Below are 20,225 nucleotides of genomic sequence, written 5' to 3' on the forward strand. Positions count from 1 at the left end.
CCAGACCCTGTAACAACAAAGCATGGGGCACATCACAGGAGGGGCGGGGGAAAGACACTGACATCCCTCTCCTTTCAGACTTCCAGTATGAGGATGTCAACAACAACAACAATAACAACAACAATAATAAAATAATTACCAACACTACTAAAGTGGGACAAATTAAAAGAATAGAAATAAATAAAGAACCAAATACATAACATGTTGCATAAAACACTTAACTCTCTGTTAGCCTAGCTGTAGCCGACTAGCAGCTATTTATTCAATACGGTACTGGTGATTTAATACAAAGACTTAACTTTTAAAAACCATTTATTATCAACAACAGAGAAATGTCTAACATACAGTAAAACTAGTAAATTGGATTACATGGCTTTGGTGGGCATCTGATCACAACAGAAAAAACATACAAGGCAACACTTAAGTACTACCTTATCCATGTAGTATCAGCAACACCAACATACAACATATTTTTGTAAACAAATAACACATTTCGACAATACTAACAAAACTTCAAAATCTCCAAATATAAGAGGGGATTGTGTGTTTTTGAATGCAATGTATACGTACTTACATATGTGAAAGAAGAGAACTAAAAGTTGAACTGTACTACAAATCAAGTGAGAAATAGAAACACTACGGCTTGGCAGAGGCTGCAGCACAGCATTCAATCCACGTTACTACTCCCATGTTAGTTGCAATTGCTTGTTTCGGGATCCTGGAGAGAAGAGAAAACAGCTTTTAGCCATTGGCAGAGGAACTCTGATTTTCTTAGCCTGTGCTGCAAAATTTTCAACTCACAAAAAAGTACAACAGGCTGCGGATAACATTTAAAAAAAACGCAACAATACATTGGCTACACAGATTTTTGAAGAACACACTACATAAGACCAGACAAACTCACATCTTTCCTCTTTTCCTCCTCAGTGACGTTTGTGTTGAAGCTGATGCCAAGCTTGTTCCTCTGGATCGGTTTGTGTGCCCACTCTAAACACACACACACCAATAAATAAACAAATAAATGTGCAGATTAGTGTTTGCACCCTTTACTTAATAAAACATATACATTAACTTTCTACAACACTCTCCCAAAATAATTCTGTTAATGTTATTTTGGGATTATTTGAATCCCAAAACACACAATACACTGGCCACATACAGTAGATTCTTGAAGAACACGCTATGTAAGATCAGAAAAACTCAAATCTCTTTCCTCTCTTTCTTCCTTTTTTGGATTATTTGAATCCCAACAGTCTTCCAGTGTACATAATTTATTTATTCCACACAGCTTACAGTTTACCTGTTTTTTGCGCTTGTCTGTCCCTGCTGAGAATTTTTTTAAATTATATATATATATATATACACACACACACACTGGGGTGGCAGTGGCTCAGTGGTAAAGCGGGCGGTAGAGAGGGTCGTCCTATGATTTCAAGATCGGCAGTTCGATTCCTGATCCCGCCCAAAAAAAATACCCGGAGGTGAACTGACAGTGGGAGGTGTCAGCTCACCTCCAGAGCACTGCCGAGGCGCCCTTGAGCAAGGTGCCGTCCCCTTTACAAATTGCGCATTTAAGGCGCACCAAGATGGAGCTGCCTGCCTCTCTACCTCCCTTGCATGCCTACAGGCCCCCTTGTGTATGTGTGTGCTACAGGGGCCGGTACACACTAATAGATATATGCATGCATTTGAATCATTAGCTAGAGTGTGCATTCTTAATTTCCATTCGGGGAACAAAACAGTATATTAAATTAAAAAATTAAATTAAATATATGAAAAATAAAAAGATAACATGACTGAAAAATTCAAATCTTGTAATATATACACTTCCAAGGACTGTCATCTAGGAATTGAGAAAATAAATTGCAAATAAAAATCTGGCATTTCAGATATCTATCCTTTTAAATGTCTGATATATCGTGAGATAAACAAATAAGTTATACAAAAATGTCTATTTTTATTCCAAGGGGTTTACGAGGGTTAAGAAAGCAACCAAAGACAATAATACAGTGAGTGAATCCAGCTACACAGCAGAATGGCAGGAAAGCTGTTCACAGAAGGTGAGTTTGTCAGAAAGTGGACATTACAAGCTTCAAGCTGACATTAGGTACCAAGCGGCACAGAACGTCTGACTTTCTTATTTAATTGATTAACAGTCTAAAGATGTTTTATTTTGAAAAATGACGTCTGTGTGGAATGACTTGCAGACATGCGTGTGTCTGCCCGCTTGACAGGTCTCGGTCACATGACGGGGTACCTCAAAATTAAGCGCCCACATCTGTGCCAGTGTTATGGATTAAAGTCAAGGCAGATTATCCTGAGATCGCCCATCAAGCATCGGAAACCATGCTTCCATTTCCAACCTCCTGTGTTTGTGAAGTGACTGTAAAGAAAACCAAACTGCGGAGCAGACCGGACGTCTGAAACACACTTCAGGTGTCATTGTCTCCCGTTACCCCTAGATCAGCGGTCCCCAACCACTAATTATTGTAATTGTTATTATTTGATTGACTTGTTCACCCTTTTATTGAAATGATCAGTATTTCTCCTACGTTGAATGCACTGATTGTAAGTTGCTATATTTCAAAATAAATCATCTGCGCAGTCACTTCAATCAAGTTTTTAATATAATTATTTCTTTCAATTATTTTGTTTACAGAGATATTATCAATTTATGAAAAAAAGGTTGTTTATTGTCTATTGATGTCTGCATTTGACATAAAACCACTGCAGATGATTTATTATTAGACTAAAGCCATCCTGGCCTCATTAATGATTATCAAGCAAATGAAGACTGGTCTGTGAAAATATTGTCTTAGATGAAACTGGTCCGTGGGGTAAAAAAAGGTTGGGGACCCTGCTTTAAAGTCTGTGTTGGGAGTTTCCATTAAACAATGGAAATGAGCACAAAACCCATCTGCTTACACAAACATACACAGCACAACTCTTAGTCCTTCAGTGACTAAACGGAAGTCATACCTTGGTAGGAGGCTGTGCTTTATCAGCGACATAGCTTGCACGTGGTCTGTGTGAGGAGTCTGTGCTTAAGTCTATGGGTATATGAATCACTCCAGTCCTGGGGCGGACAGACAGTCTGGGTGGAGGTTTGTCATGTTCCTCCTTGTTTCTGTCTTCCATCAAGCTGCATCCAGATAGAGATAAAGACAAAGTGTGATAACGTTAGTGTCAGGGTAACAGTTAACACAATATAGCTAAAACGTTCAGAGTATTTTTGTATTCTCATTTTCTGAATAACATTTTACATTTGTGTTCATCTGACACTTTCTGCAATGTTTTCAATGTTTTACATGATCCACGCATCAACAGAATCACAATACAGACAACAGATCAATCAATCAACCTTTATTTATATAGCTTAATCCCATCCTCAGACATTTTGAAACGCTTTAATAAATGAAGAAACCCAACAGAACCCTCCGGAGCAAGCATTGGCGATGGTGGCCCCGTTATCCAAAATACTTATCATATTAATTCACAACTCACAGCACCACACAAATTTAACAGAAAAATATCTTTCATTTTTCAAATGGTTTAAAACAGAGGTCAGCAACCCGTGGCTCGAGAGCCGCATGCAGCTCTTTAGTGCTTCCCCAGTGGCTCCCTGGAGAAAAATCACAAAATGAAAAAATAATACTGAAAAGAAGAAAAATAGACAGATATTCTACTTGTAGCTAAAAGACTTTACAAACAAAACTTATAAAAAACTTTCTCATGACACTTTTTCTTGAATATGACTGTATTAGTCGTTCAACATTTCTGTCAACAAAGATTTGAGTCATAGCCTGCGACACATGTTTCAGCGTGACGCTTTGCCAGGTTTGAAAACAAACGGGAAGGTGTATGATGGACGATGGATCCCAAAGAGGAAAAGAGAAAGATAGCTGATGAGAACAGAGGATTCAAGGAAGCATGGACCAAATCACTTGCTTTTATTGCCAATGTGGAAGGATTGCCTACATGTTTATGTGATTGCAGCACTACTAGACAAATTATAGGAGTACAAAGATAGATTTAAGAAGTGGATTACATCTCCTAACTCCAATACTGCTGCTAGTTTTGTTGAACCAGAGAGAAAATAAAGCGTGGAAACCTGTTCACAGATGGTGACTACATGAAGGAATCATTCATTAAAATGTCATAGCACCCATTTTCAGACTACGAAAACAAAACAGAGATAACACAGAAAATTAAAGACATGCTTCTCTCCACACAGTCAGTGAAGTAAAGGGCATGCAACATCATCAATTAGTAAATCAAGGATATTAATTAAACTTAAGCAAAATCAATTAAACGTGATGAGTCATATGATGTGATTGATATTGAACAGACAGTGTTGTTGTGCAGGTACATAAACTCCGATGGGCCGCGAGAAGAAATGATTGAATTGATACCACTGAAAGGCCGAACATGGGAAGATGACATTGTAATGATGTGCGGAAGCGTTTAAATGAAAAAGGAATAAACACAAACCACCTGATTTCAGTGCCTACAGATGGGGACCCTAATATGAGAGGGTCACAAAAAGGGTTTGTGATTTTGCTACACAAAGTGTTGGATCGCAATCTTCTTGCATTTCACTGCATCTTGCACCAAGAAGCACTGTGTGTACAAACATTCCCTCTGGATTTTACCCCTGACTTACTTGCATATGGAGGCGATGGACCTTGTCAGTCAAATGCTTAACAAGATACAGTGGTACCTCTACTTACAAACGTCTCCTCATACGAAATTTACAAGTTACGAAACGCCTAAACAGGAAAATATTGCCTCTTGTTATGAAAGAAATTTCAGGATACGAAAGGTAAAAATATATATGGGCTGATACTTGCAGCTCCCAAAGTTTCCTGAATGTAACATTCTTACAGCTGCTCTGCCATTGGCTATTGCCTAGCACCTTCCTGGCATCCCATTGGCTAAGAGGGACCTCTATATGTAGCTAGATAGGTGTCTTTGCAGCGTTGTCGTCATTCGGCCCTTGACCCATGAGGTGTTCTGATAGTTTTACGTAAATATATTAACTTTTAGAGTATTTACTATGGACCCCAAGAAAGTGATAGAGAAAAGAGGAAAAGAAAAGAAGATGTGCTGTCTGCTGGTGGGAGAACTCTGTTATGGAGGTTCTCCTCAATGAAGAACACCGTGAATTTCCACATGTCCCGGTCCGCTCTCCTGTCGTTCTCAGAGTTGTTCTGCTTGTACACGTGTTGATAAACGCACTGATTTATGTGTTCATGGAGATTTTTTTTGAAAATGCTGTCGTGTGGACGCGAATCGTTTTCGATGCGTTTTCAAAAAGTTGCTCAGTGGTGCACTGGTGTCGTGCCTATCCCCTATGCCATCTGGGATAGGCTCCCGCTTCCTGTGACTCGCTGCGATGGATAAAGTGGAAGAAAATGAATGAAAAGGGGAAAAAAAAAGTGTGTAAGGTGATGTCGCAGCCTCTGACTGCCTTATTTGTTTCTGTTTGTCTTGATGTGCATCTGTTTTTAAGATAGGTAGGAAGCTTGAATAATTTGAAAATCAATGTAGGATATTGAACTTGAAAGAGCACATTTCAATTATTGACACATCAATGTACTGTGTTTGAATCTAATATTATGGATTGTTCATTCATTCACTCAAGACACAAAAACTTGCATGCACACACTCACATCTACAGCCAATTTGAGACCAGCAAATTCATCTGAAGTGCATATTTTTGGAGGTGGGAGATAAAAAACCCCACATAGACAAGGGGAGAACAGACAAACTCCGCACAGAATGGGACTTGAACCCAGAACTGTCTTGCTGTGCAGAAGAGTGCTACCCATTGCGCTCCTGTGAGGCACAGTTCACCCCAAAAACACAGCCTCTAGCCATTTGTTTTTGATGTTGGAAACATAAAGGTAGCCACTCTGTCTCGCCACAGTTTGTCTTTCACCGTTGCTATGGAGACAGAGTCCACTGACCATCAGGCACTGTCTTCACATGCTCGTAATGGAGATAGAGTAATCCATCGTTATTCACGGTTAGTGCATTTCAGGAGCACCTGTGATAAACAAAATTCTGTTTATCGCAGAATTTCATTAAACTAATTTAATTATTTACGGTAGTTTAAACGTTTATGAACCCTCCCCATACTGATATTAAACCATCATCTGTATTACCTATTCCCACACTCTTATAGATTGTTTGAAACACTTCTGAATTAAAGAAAAGTTGTAGGAAGAACCATGAGTCTCGGAATGCAGCGCACACGGATGCTCTTAGCCAATAGCATGTGTGTACGGTATCACGTGACTACCTACTAAAAATCTGTGATGTAATGAAGCCGTGCCTCTTGAAGCGCAAATAAGTGATGGATTACTGCACTCTGAAATACTGGACTTGACTCAAGAATAGAAATATGACTAACCTTACTGTTTGGACGGGCTGACGGCTCTTGGATGACTGGAAAAGATGTCTGCTGTCATAGCTGGTTGTACTTCGGAATGGCTCGTGCCATTCCAGTCGGGTTTAAATGAACAAAACAAAAGGTCTGTGGGCTTTGAAAATCAAAGATTGAAAGCATCAAAGCTATGGATTGTATTTCTGTTAATTACACAAGAGAGAAAAATCAGACCATTTGAAAACATGTTTACTAGTCATATACAAAATAAAGTAAGCTGTTTATCAACAAACATACATGATATACATCAATAAATTAAAAGATTTCATCAGACAGATGATGAAACACTTAATTCCATAATTACAAATAGCTTGTCATCATCATGTAATGCATCTACAAATTGCAAAAAGAAGTGAAATTATTTAGTTGAAGATAAATACTTACAAAGACTGTCACGTTTCAAGTATTTCTCAAGGAAAGTATTGTCATAGAATATTTGATACACCACAGAGAAATACTACAAAACACAACTTTCAACACAAGGGCTTTTCTGAATAGGCTATGTCAGCGGTTCCCAACCTTTTTTGCGTCACTGACCGGTTTCATCTAAGACAATATTTTCACGGACCTGTCTTCATTGACAGGATCATTTGAGTATATATTAAAAAAAGAATGAAAAAGAAGCGTGCAGGCAGCGATCGTGAGAGGCTTGATGCAGACTGAGAGACTGCAACAGCCGGTGCACAGAATCAGGCTTGAGTAGTGACAGTGTCAGACCTGTCCATACGCTTGCTAAAAAGGCTAACAGCCCTTGGACTAGTTCACCCCTCTCTTTAAGAATGGTACGTTCCGCGCCCTTTCTCCAGACTGGTAGAGTCCATGATGTACCCGCTGCAGCTCAGGGAGACGACGGGGGAGTCAGCAGAGATCAGCAGTGACTCTAATCAAGTTCCAAACGGGTGTTGCAGCCATTGTTTTCAACGGTTGTGTACGTCCATTGAAGTGTAAGTAATGTGCATCCCATATCTACTATGTGTTATCCATCTAGTTAGAAACCAATTAAGGGTGCCGCGGTTCCTACCTGTGTTCTGGTGACGATCGGGCTATTCCTAGCAGCTATCTGCTGTGAGTTTGATTATGGTCAAACTTTTGTACCTCTATATTCTGTTAATTAGATCAAGAAGCGTTGCAGGTATGTGTTGTATTCACAGTTTGATGGTTTGATGCAAGCAATGTCCAATCTGCACCTTTCTGTGGGTTTATGGCGCCATCTTGTGGCAGTGTTAGATAGCGGCAGCATACGCTAGACAACCCTTTTAACATTCATTTATTATGACTAGATTCAATAATTATATGCATGTATTTCTGATAGTGTATTTACATCCTCTTTCAAAGCGGTGATGTAATTGTCAGTGTTTGACCGTTGGCCCTTAGTTCATCAAATATCTTTGCAAACGTTACAGATAGAAAAATGAAACAAAAGCACGTTACCCAGGCGGCAAAGGGGATGAAAATCCCATGATGACCTTGACCTTGAGAAAACTAGGTCAAGGTCAAATTTTGACTTTTGTACACTCAGGAACTGGATAAGATAGAAAGACGAGGGAGAAGGCCAGTGCGAGTAAGACCATAAATCAAAGTTAGTGCTGTGATCTATGACAATAGGTCAGAGCACTAGCTTTGATCTTTGACCTATACAAGTCGGCTAGAGTAAAATTCAAAATTCAGGGGTGTCACTGGATGTTCCAGTCTATGACTGCTCGTTATTCCTCCCTTTTTAGGAACCACACACAGACAGATCTAGTCAGAAGTTATATGTTTCTGTACACCCTGTCAAGCCACTTTGACAACAATAAAGTGTTCAACCAGAAGTTTTGTACTCGCAGTGATTTGATCAGTCACCTCAGTGGTGGGTGGCGATTTCTGGAACCCAAGTTTATGAGAGAAGCCATTGTCAGCCTACTCTCTTTTATGGTCCTTCGAACCGGATCCCCAGTTCACCACTGATGAAGATGTCCAAAACACCGGAAGAACAGCCCAGTGTGCATGTCAGGAGGAAGACATCCCTCCCTGCACATCTATGACCTATCAGGCTACCATAGGGCAAGCGAACCTTCCCCAAACCCTTCCAACTCTGTGCAGCAGAAGGAGAAAGGAAGCGATGAAGAGGAAGGAGTAATCAACAGTGAGCATTTAGCCTCACCCATCAGTCAAGAAGATTTTCCCTACTCACAGTGGACAATAAAAGAGCAGTGACCCCCTGAGAAGAAGCCTCGTCAACGGAATGGGAGGGAGACCCAAGATGTGGGACAACACGCCCGGCACAAGGAGCCGGAAGAGTTAAAGCTGCAGATGCATCTCCCCACCTATTTATTTGAATAAGCTCATGAAAATATGTCATGCTGTCACAGTGTCACCAACTCCACCCACTACCTGTCAATCAAGCGCCCAACCAAATATGGCACCAACCAATCACAACCCATCTGCCAGAAGGAATCACGTGAACAGTATGGCATAAGGCATCTGCTACGTTAGGAGAAGAAATAATTATACATGCATCCAGAAAAAGAAAGGTGAGCTATATATTATTCAGTGGTTATCGCGACATACTTCTAATAAGTTCTGGTGTAAAGTATATCATCAGTTCGAGTACAAGCATGGGATTCAAATTTTTTGGCGCCATCTACTGGCATCCAGTACACAATGTCAGGTTTATATGACATTTTAGGGATTGAAAATCTGACCAATATTAAGCATTTTAGACAGTTTTTTTTTTTTTTTTACTGTAGCATTATTATATAGGGTTTTTTTGATCATGTTTTAGAAATGTTCATGTTTTTCACTTTTCAGGTTTTTGCCATTTAAATTCCATGAACTAAATCAAAAACATAGCTCATTTGTTTATTTTATTGTTCAAATATTTTTTAAGGGAGCGCTCCCGAACAGCATAAATGAAAAAGCAAAAAGAAAAACTTTCCAGAAATGCACCTGAAAGTCACATGGAACAATGTTCAGCAAAAGATATACCACTGAAAGAACAGGAAAAATGCCTCACAAGAAGGTATCACTTATATTTGTATGATAACTGTGTTGCCTTGATTTCTTGATTAGGCAATGATATTTATGGCAGTCATTTATTCTCTTTAGCCCTGTAAGTTATCATGTTTACAATACAATACAAATTTACCTACTCAGGCTTATGTTCACAATGATGTTGAGGACATGCCAGGCAGGGTTTGAATCAAAACAAATTTCCATTCATTGATCATATGAGCATGTGAAAAAAATGTGGTTTTATATGCAATACCAGATATAATTAGTTCAAATTTTACACAAAAATTAGTTCACACAAAGCCTACCTTTAAACTATGCTTATAATTATTGTGGTCATTAATTTATGTAAAAGTTTTCAAAAATGTTAATTTTCATTGTAGGCGCTGTAGCAAGGCAATGAGGGCATCGCTCCTACTTGCAGGCCAGGACTTTTTTTTGCCAGTAAGCCCTTATACCTTGGCCCAATGACCCATCCATGCCCCCACTGTCAGGCACCACGCTTCAACAAAGAAAGGTCCAGCATCTGCTGCTTTCAAGGGAAAGTGGCCCTCCTCCCAGTGCCCCCATGCCCTCCAGAACTCCTAAATTTACTGACTCAAGATACATCACAAGCCTGCAACTTTAGAGACAACAAAAGGCAGTATAACAGCACTTTTGCTGTTGCTTCCATGAATGCCAATTTAGTCCCCCCTCCTGGCCGTAGCCCTTACACCTTCAGAATCCAGGGTACATTTTATCACCAAGTCAGTACCCTTTATCCTGAGCTGGGTGAACAGAGGGTGTACGGGCAGCCGTACTTATTCTCTGTAAACATTCATTCATTCATTTTCTGCCGCTTCATCCGCTGTAGCGGGTCATGGGGAGCTGGAGCCTATCCCAGCAGGCATGGGACGTGAGGCGGGGGACACTCCGGGCACGACGCCAGTACACCGCGGAGCCACACACAAAGACAGATTTGGGACCGGCCAATCAACCTGAAGCGCATGTTTTCGGAGGTGGGAGGAAGTACCCTGAGAGAACCCACGCAGACACGGACCCATGCAAACTCTGCTAAGATCGGGACTTGAACCTGGAACCACCGTGTTGTGAAGCGACAGCGCTACCCACTGTGCTGCCCCTCTGTAAACATAACAAACATAATTATTGGTGAAAACACCAAACAAGAAATCACAGGAATCCTTCGTGTAGTATCTCTTATTGATTGGCTTTTGGGGTGGGTGAAAGGGGTCTTCTGGTGGCGTGACAGACAAGCAAACAACTGAACAACTACTGTACATACCAACTGACAAAGCAGCAAGATAAGGAGTTAATGATTTGCATCTTCTAAAAGTAAGGGACATACTTAACATCTTATCAGGTGTGTCTCAACCACTCCTTTCTGCCTCTGTAAAATATTTCTACAACTGGTTTCACAGCAATTGCATGGGTTTGTGATGAAATTTTCATGAGTATATGACTCCTCTAGAGGCAGCAGAAAATCAGGTCAGTGTGTCTTACAAGCTCTTTAAGTTCATCATGAAAAGTCAGCAAGCTGCCCTGTTTAAGAATCACTGATCACACCTACTCTGATAATTTAGCCAGAAAGTATTTTACCACATTCCTTTTGAAAGCCGAGAAATATATTTTCTTTCTTCAGGATTTGGGTGACAGCTATTGTGCAATTTGGGTTCTGCTAAATTTCTAAAGGACTAAACTTTAAATTTGTTTCTGCAGCTACACAAATCAGATTTAAACAAAGACAAACAGTCCTTGGCATCATCAGCCAAGGACAAACATTCAGGCCCTTAAACACCGACACTTCACAAGTGACCTGCAATTACAAAACTTGACACAAGTACAGTAGGATCATTGTTCCCATGTGGCAGGAGGTCTAATTTTACCCTAAATTCTTTGCATAATTAGAGATGTCTATATGACAGCAACCACCATGTTAACACATTTAGGTATTACAGTATGCTTCATTTTAAACAAGAGGAGCAGTATAGCTTGGTGGCACAGACGGATAAAGTTTGACAAACGCTGAGAAGAAAGAGGCTTTGCTTCAATTTGGTAAAATCTAAACGTCAGCAGAAGCTGTATTTTCTGATTTTTCGACGAAGTGAAAGTCGATGTTGAGACCAGGAAAACAAGTAGGTCAACAGAAACACCACTACAAACAACTTGTGTGGGTTTTATGATAAGATTTTTATCTATTAATGAAATAACAGAAGATGCAATGCAGCAGACCATGAGATAAATAGAATACACAACAGGCATCCCACAACACAGGCAAATTTTTAATGAATAAAAAAACAGAACATCTACTTCTTTTAGGAACCCAAACAGTCTTCCAGTGAATACAACTTATTATTTATTCCAGAGAGGTGTTAATGGAAACGCCTCATCCAACGCACTTGACTGTCCCGACAAATGAGTTGCCTCTGCTCTTCAGCTGTCGTCCTGAAGAATATGTGGTAGAGCTCTCGTCGTGAAACCCACAGCTGGAAAGCAACAATTAAAGAGCACATAGTAACTGAAATTAATGCACGTAATCATTGGAACAGATGTGTTTAACTGCTAATGGAGGCAGTAATTGCTCCGTGACAAGCACAGTAGAAAATGGGAGTAATGTGAACAGATGTTCGTAACACGTGTGCTTTCACACCTCATCTATACTTCTTAAGAGCAACAGCAGGTCCTATTGACTGCAGTACTGTACTCTCCTGTCTCTGGGTACTGCAGCTCTATGGTCTGCAGGATCTGCTGTATGTCCTAGATGTCAAAACACTCAGCTGTATTCAACATGCAACAGCAAGACTTTTTGAAAATTAGACGCAATACTGTAGAGACAGGTGTGACAAAGTTGTCACTACTTAGCCTGATTCTGTGCACCAGCTGTTGCACTCTCTCCGTCTGCATCTACATGCATGTTCGAAAGACTCACGACCTCTGCCTGCACAGAGTGGCTGCGTTGTTACCTCGAGATGAAGTGCTGGGAAGAGGAAAGACCAAGAGAGGGGTGAGTAGGACGGCCTGGGGGGGCAGGGAAGAATTCTTATTTAACGTTTTCTTTATTTTCATAACTATTCACATTATAGATTCTCACCGAAGGCATCAAAACTGAACACATGTGGAGTTACAGTATGTACTTAGCCAAAAAAGGTGAAATAACTGAAAACATGTTTTGTATTCTAGTTACTTCAAAATAGACAACCTTTGCTCTGATTACCGCTTTGCACAATCTTTAAATTCAAATTCAAAAATCTATTTGTCCCCAAAGTGCAATTTAAGGCACATAAAGCAGCATTGGTGTAGAAAAAGATGCACAGTGCAAAGAGAAAAAACCAGACTTAATGCACAGAAAACCAACATTAACTCTAAAATACAGAATAAACAGATATTGTGGCAGCAGCAGCATTATGTGTATTGGTATGAAGGGTGTAAAAGTGCACACATAACAGTGTAAACATAAACAGTGTAGACAAACAATTAACAAATACACTGTCTATTTTAAATAATAATTCAAAAACTAGTTAGCTCAAAACCTAGTTTAAAATTAACTTCGTGGGTGACTTAGTTGAAAAACTAGTCAGTTTAAAACAGTTGAAAACCTAGTGAGTTCAAAACCTAGTGGATTAGTTAGTAAGTTCAAAAGCCAGTTAGTTCAAAAACTAGTAAGTTTAATACCTAGTTAGTTCAAAACCTATTTAGTTTAAAACTTAATTAGTTAGATCAAAAACTAGTTGGTTTCAAACCTAGTTAGATCAAAAACTAGTTAGTTTAAAACCTAGTTAACAATCTTGGAATTCTCTCAATGAGCTTCAAGAGGTCACCTGAAATGACACATTTAAAGTTTTTGAAATATGACCTTCATTTCTTAAAGTAATGATGGCCACTTGTTCTTCTTTAGTTAGCTGATTGGTTCTTGCCATAATATAAAGTTGTCCAATAGGGCTGTTGGGTCTGTATTAATCTGACAACTGCACACAACACAACACAACACATCACAACACAACACAACTGATGATCCCAACCCCATTGATAAAGCAAGAAATTCAAGTACAGTGGACCCTCACACATTCGCGCATCAACGCTCGCAACTTCACCTCATTGTGGATGTTTGGTAGGCAGTCACGTGATACCGTACGTGCATTCTATTGGCTGACGGCATCCGGAAGTGTGATATGTTCCGTGAGTCGCGGACTTAAGTGAGACACAAAAGTGCTTCAAACAGTCAATAAGAGTGTGGGAAAAGGTAGTACAGATAGGTGGTTTAATATCAGTATGGGGAGGGTCATAAATGTTTAAATTACCGTAAATAATAAGATAGTTTGTTGCTCTATTGCAGAATTTGTTAATCGCGTGTGGTTCCTGCAATCATTAACCGCGTGGAATGAGAGCACACTAGTTAACCCTGATAAGTCACACCTGTGAAGTGAAAACCAATTCAGGTGTCTACCTCTTGAAGCTCATTGACAAAATGCCAAGATTGTGCAAAGTGGTAATCAGAGAAAAGGTTGGGCACTTTGAAGTGACTAGAATATAAAACATGTTTTCAATTATTTCACCTGTTTTTGTTAAATACATAGCTCCACAAGTGCTCAATCATAGTTTTGATGCCTTCAGTGAGAATCTACAATGTAGATACTCATGAAAATAGAGAAAATGCACGGTGGAGTAGTGGTTCACACTGATGCCTCACAGCAAGAAGGTCAGTGGTTCAAACCCCATCATTTCCAACGTGGTCTTTCTGTGAAGAGTTTGCATGTTCTCTCCATGTCTGAATGGGTTTTCTCCGGGTTCTCCGGTTTCCCCCCATTATCAGGAAAAACATGCATGTAAGGAATATTAGGTCATATTGGCCCGTTGTGGCGGTGCACCCAGGGTGCAGCGGCTTTCGACCGACTTTCCATCTGGCCTTTCAATTTCATTGTACCATCCCTGTGTATAATTACAAATAAAGCTCTTTGTCTTTGTCTTGTCTTATATAAAATAGTGTTGCATCTTCTGAGGAAACTGAAGTTACACCTGGGGAGAATGGCTTGATGTCATCTGCAAACATCATAGTCCATGGAGATTCCTGTCTAACCTCGTCTGTCAGCCTGTCCATCACCATAGCGAACAAGAAGGGGCTCAGATTTAATCCCTGCTGCAGTCCCACCTCCATCTTGAACTCCTGTGTCACACCCACAGCTTACCTCACCACTGTCTTACAGTCCTCACACATGTTCTGCACTGCTCTAACATACTTTTCTGCCACTCCAGACTTCCTCATACAATACCACAGTTCCTCTCTGGGCACCCTGTCATCAGCTTTCTCCAGATCTACAAAAACACAATGCAGCTCCCTCTGGCCTTCTCTGTACTTCTCTATCAACATCCTCAAAGCAAATACTGCATCTGTAGTACTCTTTTTTGGCATGACACCTTACTGCTGCTCACAAATGCTCACTTCTGCCCTTAGTCTAACTTCAACTACTCTTTCCCATAACTTCATTGTATGGCTCATCAGCTTTATTCCTCTGTAGTTACCACAACTCTGCACATCTCCCTTGCTCTTAAAAATGGGCACCAGCAAACTTCTCCATTGCTCAGGGGTCTTCTCACTACCTAAGATCCTGTTGAACAACCCAGTCAGAAACTGTACTGCCACCTCTCCTAGACACATCCATACCTCCATAAGTATATCAATCAATCACTCAATCAATCAATCAATCAATTAACTTTCAATTATATAGTGCTTAACCACGGTGTCATGGAAAAACTCCCTCATTGAGGAAGAAACTCCAGGCAGGACCCAGGCTCTAGAGGGCGGTCATCCAACTCATGAAATACACTGGGGATAGAGATAGATCAAGGAAAAGAGAGAGACAAAGAGAGAGTGGCAGATAGGCCAGATTAAATTTTCATGTCCATATTGAGCTGTTGCTGGAGTGGGGGTGGGATTTCCAGGCCTATGAAATTTCCTGTCTTCCATGCATGTTCCCCACCTGTCAAACAGAAACACAAAGACAGCGGCAGTATCTTGCAAACAAAGAGTGCGATTTAACAGTTGTATTGAATTATAAAAGCATAGGAAGATAAAGATAAGTGACAGAAGCTCCAGAGTATCTCCCTTTAACGGGAGAGACGAGGAAAAATACCCTCAGCAGCGTAGGCCTATAGCAGCATATCAAGTAGAATGTGTGACATTTCTAATTGTAGGCTCTATCAGAGAGGAGGGTTTTTAGTCTTCTCTCAAATAAGCTAGGGGTGTCTGCCCCTGGACCGAGGCTGGGAGATCGTTCCAGAGTAAAGGGGCCAGATAGCTGAAAATTCTGCTTCCTGTTCTACTCTGAAAAGCCTGACGGGTCTGATTGATCCAGTCAAGATGGTTTTATCCTGTGGGTTAAGTTAATTATGGCAACGTCAAAAGTAGTGTAACCAGGAAGTGATCTGACAAGAAGTAATTTTGTGGGAAAATAGTCAGGTGCTCTATACCTACACAGTGGGTAGTAATCAGATCAAAGATGTGATGGTGCTTATGGGTAGGATCATCCTCCAACTGTGAGAAACCTAGAGAATCAAGCATAGACTTGAACCCAACACAGAAACATTCACACTGTCAAAATGAACATTGAAATCTCCTATTAATATAACCTTATCTTTGGTAGCAGCCAAATTCGATAAAAATTCTGAAAATTCAAAATAAAAAAAGGAATATGGTCCAGGAAGATGATATACAATTACAAATTCAATAGAATCAGTGAATTTATTTTAGGACTAGCATATTCATACTCAGGCTCTCAAAAGTAATGTAGCTAGACTCAGGTTGTGGATTAATTGCTAAATTAGAGTTGTAAATGGCTGCCACGCCACCTCCTCGTCCACTATCATGCCCTATATGAATGTTGATATGGCTGGGAGGAGAAGCTTCATTAAGACTAAAATACTCATCCTTATGCAGCCAGGTTTCTGTTAGCCCAAAATTGTCAATGCTGTGATTGGTTATTAGATCATTAACTAAAAGAGGCTTAGATGACAATGATCTAATATTTAAAAGACACACAATGTGGATTAAGTGGTTAATCGAAGCAGTATTTCTAGATTTTGGAAGTCCAATATTTCTGCAGGTTCGAGGGAAACACACAGTCTGAATGGGGTGTTAGAGTTAGATATGGCTGGGGTGCGGTAGGGGAAACTCAGAGAAGCACGTAAGACTGCCTGATCTCCACTCTAGCATGTCAGGACCGAGTGCCTTTCCACTCTTCATCCTCTTCAATGCCCTCCTCACTTCATCCTGACTAATCTTTGCTACTTCCTGGTCCACAACAGCCACCTCTTCTATTCTTTGTTCTCTCATTTTCCTCGTTCATCAACTCTTCAAAGTACTCTTTCCGTCTTCCCATCACACCACAGGCACTTGTCAATAGACTTCCATCCCTAACTTTAATCACCCTAACCTGCTGCACGTCCTTCCCATCTCTGTCTCTCTGTCTTGCCAACCTGTATAGATCAGTCTCTCCCTCCTTACTGTCCAACCTAGCATACAAGTCATCATAAGCTTCTTGTTTGGCCTTTGCTACCTCTACCTTCACCTTACGCTGCATCTCCCTGTACTCCTGTCTACTCTCTTCAGTCCTCTCAGTGTCCCACTTCTTCTTAGCTAACCTCTTTCTCTGTATACACTCCTGTACCTCCTCATTCCACCACCAAGTCTCCTTATCTACTTTCCTTCCAGATGACACACCAAGTACTCTCTTACCTGTCTCCCTGATCACATTAGCTGTAGTTGTCCAGTCATCTGGAAGCACCTCCTGACCACCCAGAGCCTGTCTTAACTCCTTCTTAAAAGTCATGCAACACTGTTCCTTTTTCAGCTTCCACCATTTCATCTTCTGCTCTGTCTTTGCCCTCTTGATCTTCCTCACCACCAGAGTCATCCTGCACACCACCATCCTATGCTGTTTGGCTACACTCTCACCTACCACTACTTTACAGTCACTGATCTCTTTCAGGTTACACCGTCTACACCAGATGTAGTCTACCTGTGTGCTCTCCATCCAGGAACGGAAGGCAGTGACGGCGCTGAGTAAGGACCAAAACATCACCATCCTTCCAGCAGACAAAGGAAGATGCACGGTAATCCTCAACACAACGGATTACCATAGCAAGGTTATGTCCCTACTCAGCGACAGCATGACCTATGAGACCCTGAAGCGTGACCCAACCAGCAGCTACAAAAAGAAGGTTGTGGACTGCCTACAGGAGCTACAGAAGGACGAAACTTTAAACCGCCTGCTCTACTTTCGTCTGTACCCTGGGGAGGCTATACCATGCATATATGGCCTCCCCAAAATTCATAAAGAGGGAACCCCACTCAGACCCATCGTCAGCAGCATCAACTCTGTCACTTACAACATTGCCAAGCATGTTGCAACCATCTTGGTTCCACTAGTGGGTAACAACCCCTATCATGTACAAAATTCCATGGACTTTGTGGAAAAGGTGAGAGGACTGAGATTGGATACAGATGAGACCATGGTATCCTACGACGTCACCTCCCTGTTCACATGTGTCCCCACAACGGAGGCTGTGGAAGCGGTGAGACAACGGCTTTCACAGGACACCACCCTCAGCGACAGGACAAACCTCAACCCCGACCAGATCTGCAAACTTTTGGACCTCTGCCTCAACACAACCTACTTCCAGTACAGAGGGAACTTCTATAGGTAGAAACACGGACGTGCCATGGGCTCGCCGATATCTCCTATCGTGGCCAATTTGTATCTGGAAGAGGTGGAACACAAGGCCCTTACCTCGTTCAAAGGAACACCACCAAGCCACTGGTTCCGGTATGTGGACGACACATGGGTTAAGGTAAAATCCATGAGGTGCAACCTTTCACCGAACACATCAACTCGGTGGACAGCAACATCAAGTTCACCAGAGAGGATGTAAAGGACAACAGTTTGCCCTTTTTGGATTGCGAGGTCGGCATAAAAGATGTATGTTGGGGTATATAGGAAACCAACACACACGGACCAATACCTGCTTTTTGACTCCCACCACCCACTGGAGCACAAGCTGGGCGTCATCAGGACTCTGCAAGACAGGGCTGATAAGCTACCAACCAGTGCCCAAGACCAGGTGAAAGAACACCAACACCTGAAAGGGGCACTAAAAACGTGTGGATATCCTGACTGGACCATCGTGAAAGCTCACACAAGATCCAGAAAGGAGAACAACCCAGTGAGGACGGAAGAGAGCAAGCGCAATGGTATAGTGATCCCGTATGTGTCTAGAGTGTCTGAAAAGCTTAGGAGGATCTTTAACAAACACAAGGTCCCTGTGTATTTTAAGCCGGGAAACACCCTCCGACAAAGACTGGTCCACCCAAAAGACCCCACACCACACAGTCAGAAGAGCAATCTGGTGTATGCAGTTAAATGCAGTGAGGAATGCTCAGACGTCTACATAGGGGAAATCAAACAACCACTACACAGACGCATGGCTCAACACAGAAGAGCCAACTCATTAGGACAGAACTCGGCAGTTTTCCTTCACCTCAAGGAAGAGGGACACTCATTTCAGGACACAGATGTTCAGATCTTGGACAGGGAAGATAAATGGTTTGAGAGAGGAGTGAAAGAGGCCATCCACGTCAAAGTGGAGAAGCCATCTCTGAATAGAGAGGGTGGTCTGCGACATCACCTTTCTCCCATTTATTCATGTCCTGTGTACATGCTTAATGGCTACCTGTTAATTATTTCCTTCATTTCCTTTGTTCACAGTCTTTCTTACTTCTGTTTCATATCTATATAACTCTCAAGAGTCCTATTGGAGAGTGTATTGCAGTTGGTACATAACGGTGGTTGTTGATCCAGATGGACAGTCATTACTCCCCCTAGTCCAAGGCGACACTGAATCTGGAAGAGGAGTGTAAGGGTTGTGCAAGACACCAAGAAGAGGAAATGTACTTTATTAAACCCTCTTTGGGGAAATTCTTTTCCACTCATTTATTTAACATTGATATATGTGTGTGTACAGGGTCCTGTAACTAACACAAACACACACAAGGGGGCCTGTAGGTATGCTGATTATGCTGTGGGAGGTAGAGTTGCGGCCCGTTGTGCTCTCTCAAATGAGCAACTTGTAGGGGGAGAACGATGACCAGTCTGCGGAACTTGCAAAACCAAAATGTTACGCCTGACTTCCTCTGTCGTTAGTCATATGCTCACAAGTGTCTACTTGAGTTCACTACAGTAAGTCCTACAGTAAGTGTCTATAATGAGTCCTTTTTCTTCATGTTACGGCAGTTTTGCAACAACCCGTTTCCGGTAGTTTCCACTGCTAGACTTTAAAACCTTCAAGTGCAAAACTTTCAGGAGTTGAGGTTCTGTGGAACAATTTCTGGCTGGGATCTTCCAACTGCCGAGATCTTTGTCACACAGGAAGACATACAGAAGATACATCCAGAAACTACTGACAACTTCATGGGAGCTTTTATTATATCTCCTTGTATTCACATAAAAATACCTCTGTCCCTCATTACACTCAGTTTCAGTGTCTCTGTGCACAGCTGTGGTGAATTTTATATCCATCCATCCATTTTCTTAGAGACAAGATGACCACAATCATCTTGTCTACAGCCACTTTTCCGCATCACATGTTACGGGTGTCACTGGAGCCTATCGCTGCTGACTCTGGGTGAGAGTTGGGGTATGCTCTGGATGTGTCGCTTAGCGCATAGCGGAGTCACAAACAACAAGCAATGACTTATGCGCACACTGAATTTAGATTAATAATTTCAACTGATAGGTTT

At 41.3% G+C, this 20,225-nt stretch overlaps 1 long non-coding RNA gene and 1 pseudogene across 1 annotated transcript; one reads left to right on the forward strand and one right to left on the reverse strand.

Annotated features, from left to right (window-relative positions):
* Window positions 1–650: 650 nt before the first annotated feature.
* Window positions 651–6,545, reverse strand: LOC137599698 (uncharacterized). Its single transcript, XR_011036851.1, has 4 exons — window positions 6,416–6,545; window positions 2,980–3,142; window positions 905–987; window positions 651–718 (listed from the first exon to the last, which is right to left on the reverse strand). It is a non-coding gene; the product is annotated as an uncharacterized lncRNA (long non-coding RNA).
* A 5,799-nt stretch (window positions 6,546–12,344) lies between these two features.
* On the forward strand, window positions 12,345–19,311 carry LOC137600615 (uncharacterized; annotated as a pseudogene).
* The last annotated feature ends 914 nt before the right edge of the window (window positions 19,312–20,225 follow it).

This window comes from Antennarius striatus, chromosome 8 (genome assembly GCF_040054535.1).
Source record: "Antennarius striatus isolate MH-2024 chromosome 8, ASM4005453v1, whole genome shotgun sequence".
NCBI classification, from domain to species: domain Eukaryota; kingdom Metazoa; phylum Chordata; class Actinopteri; order Lophiiformes; family Antennariidae; genus Antennarius; species Antennarius striatus.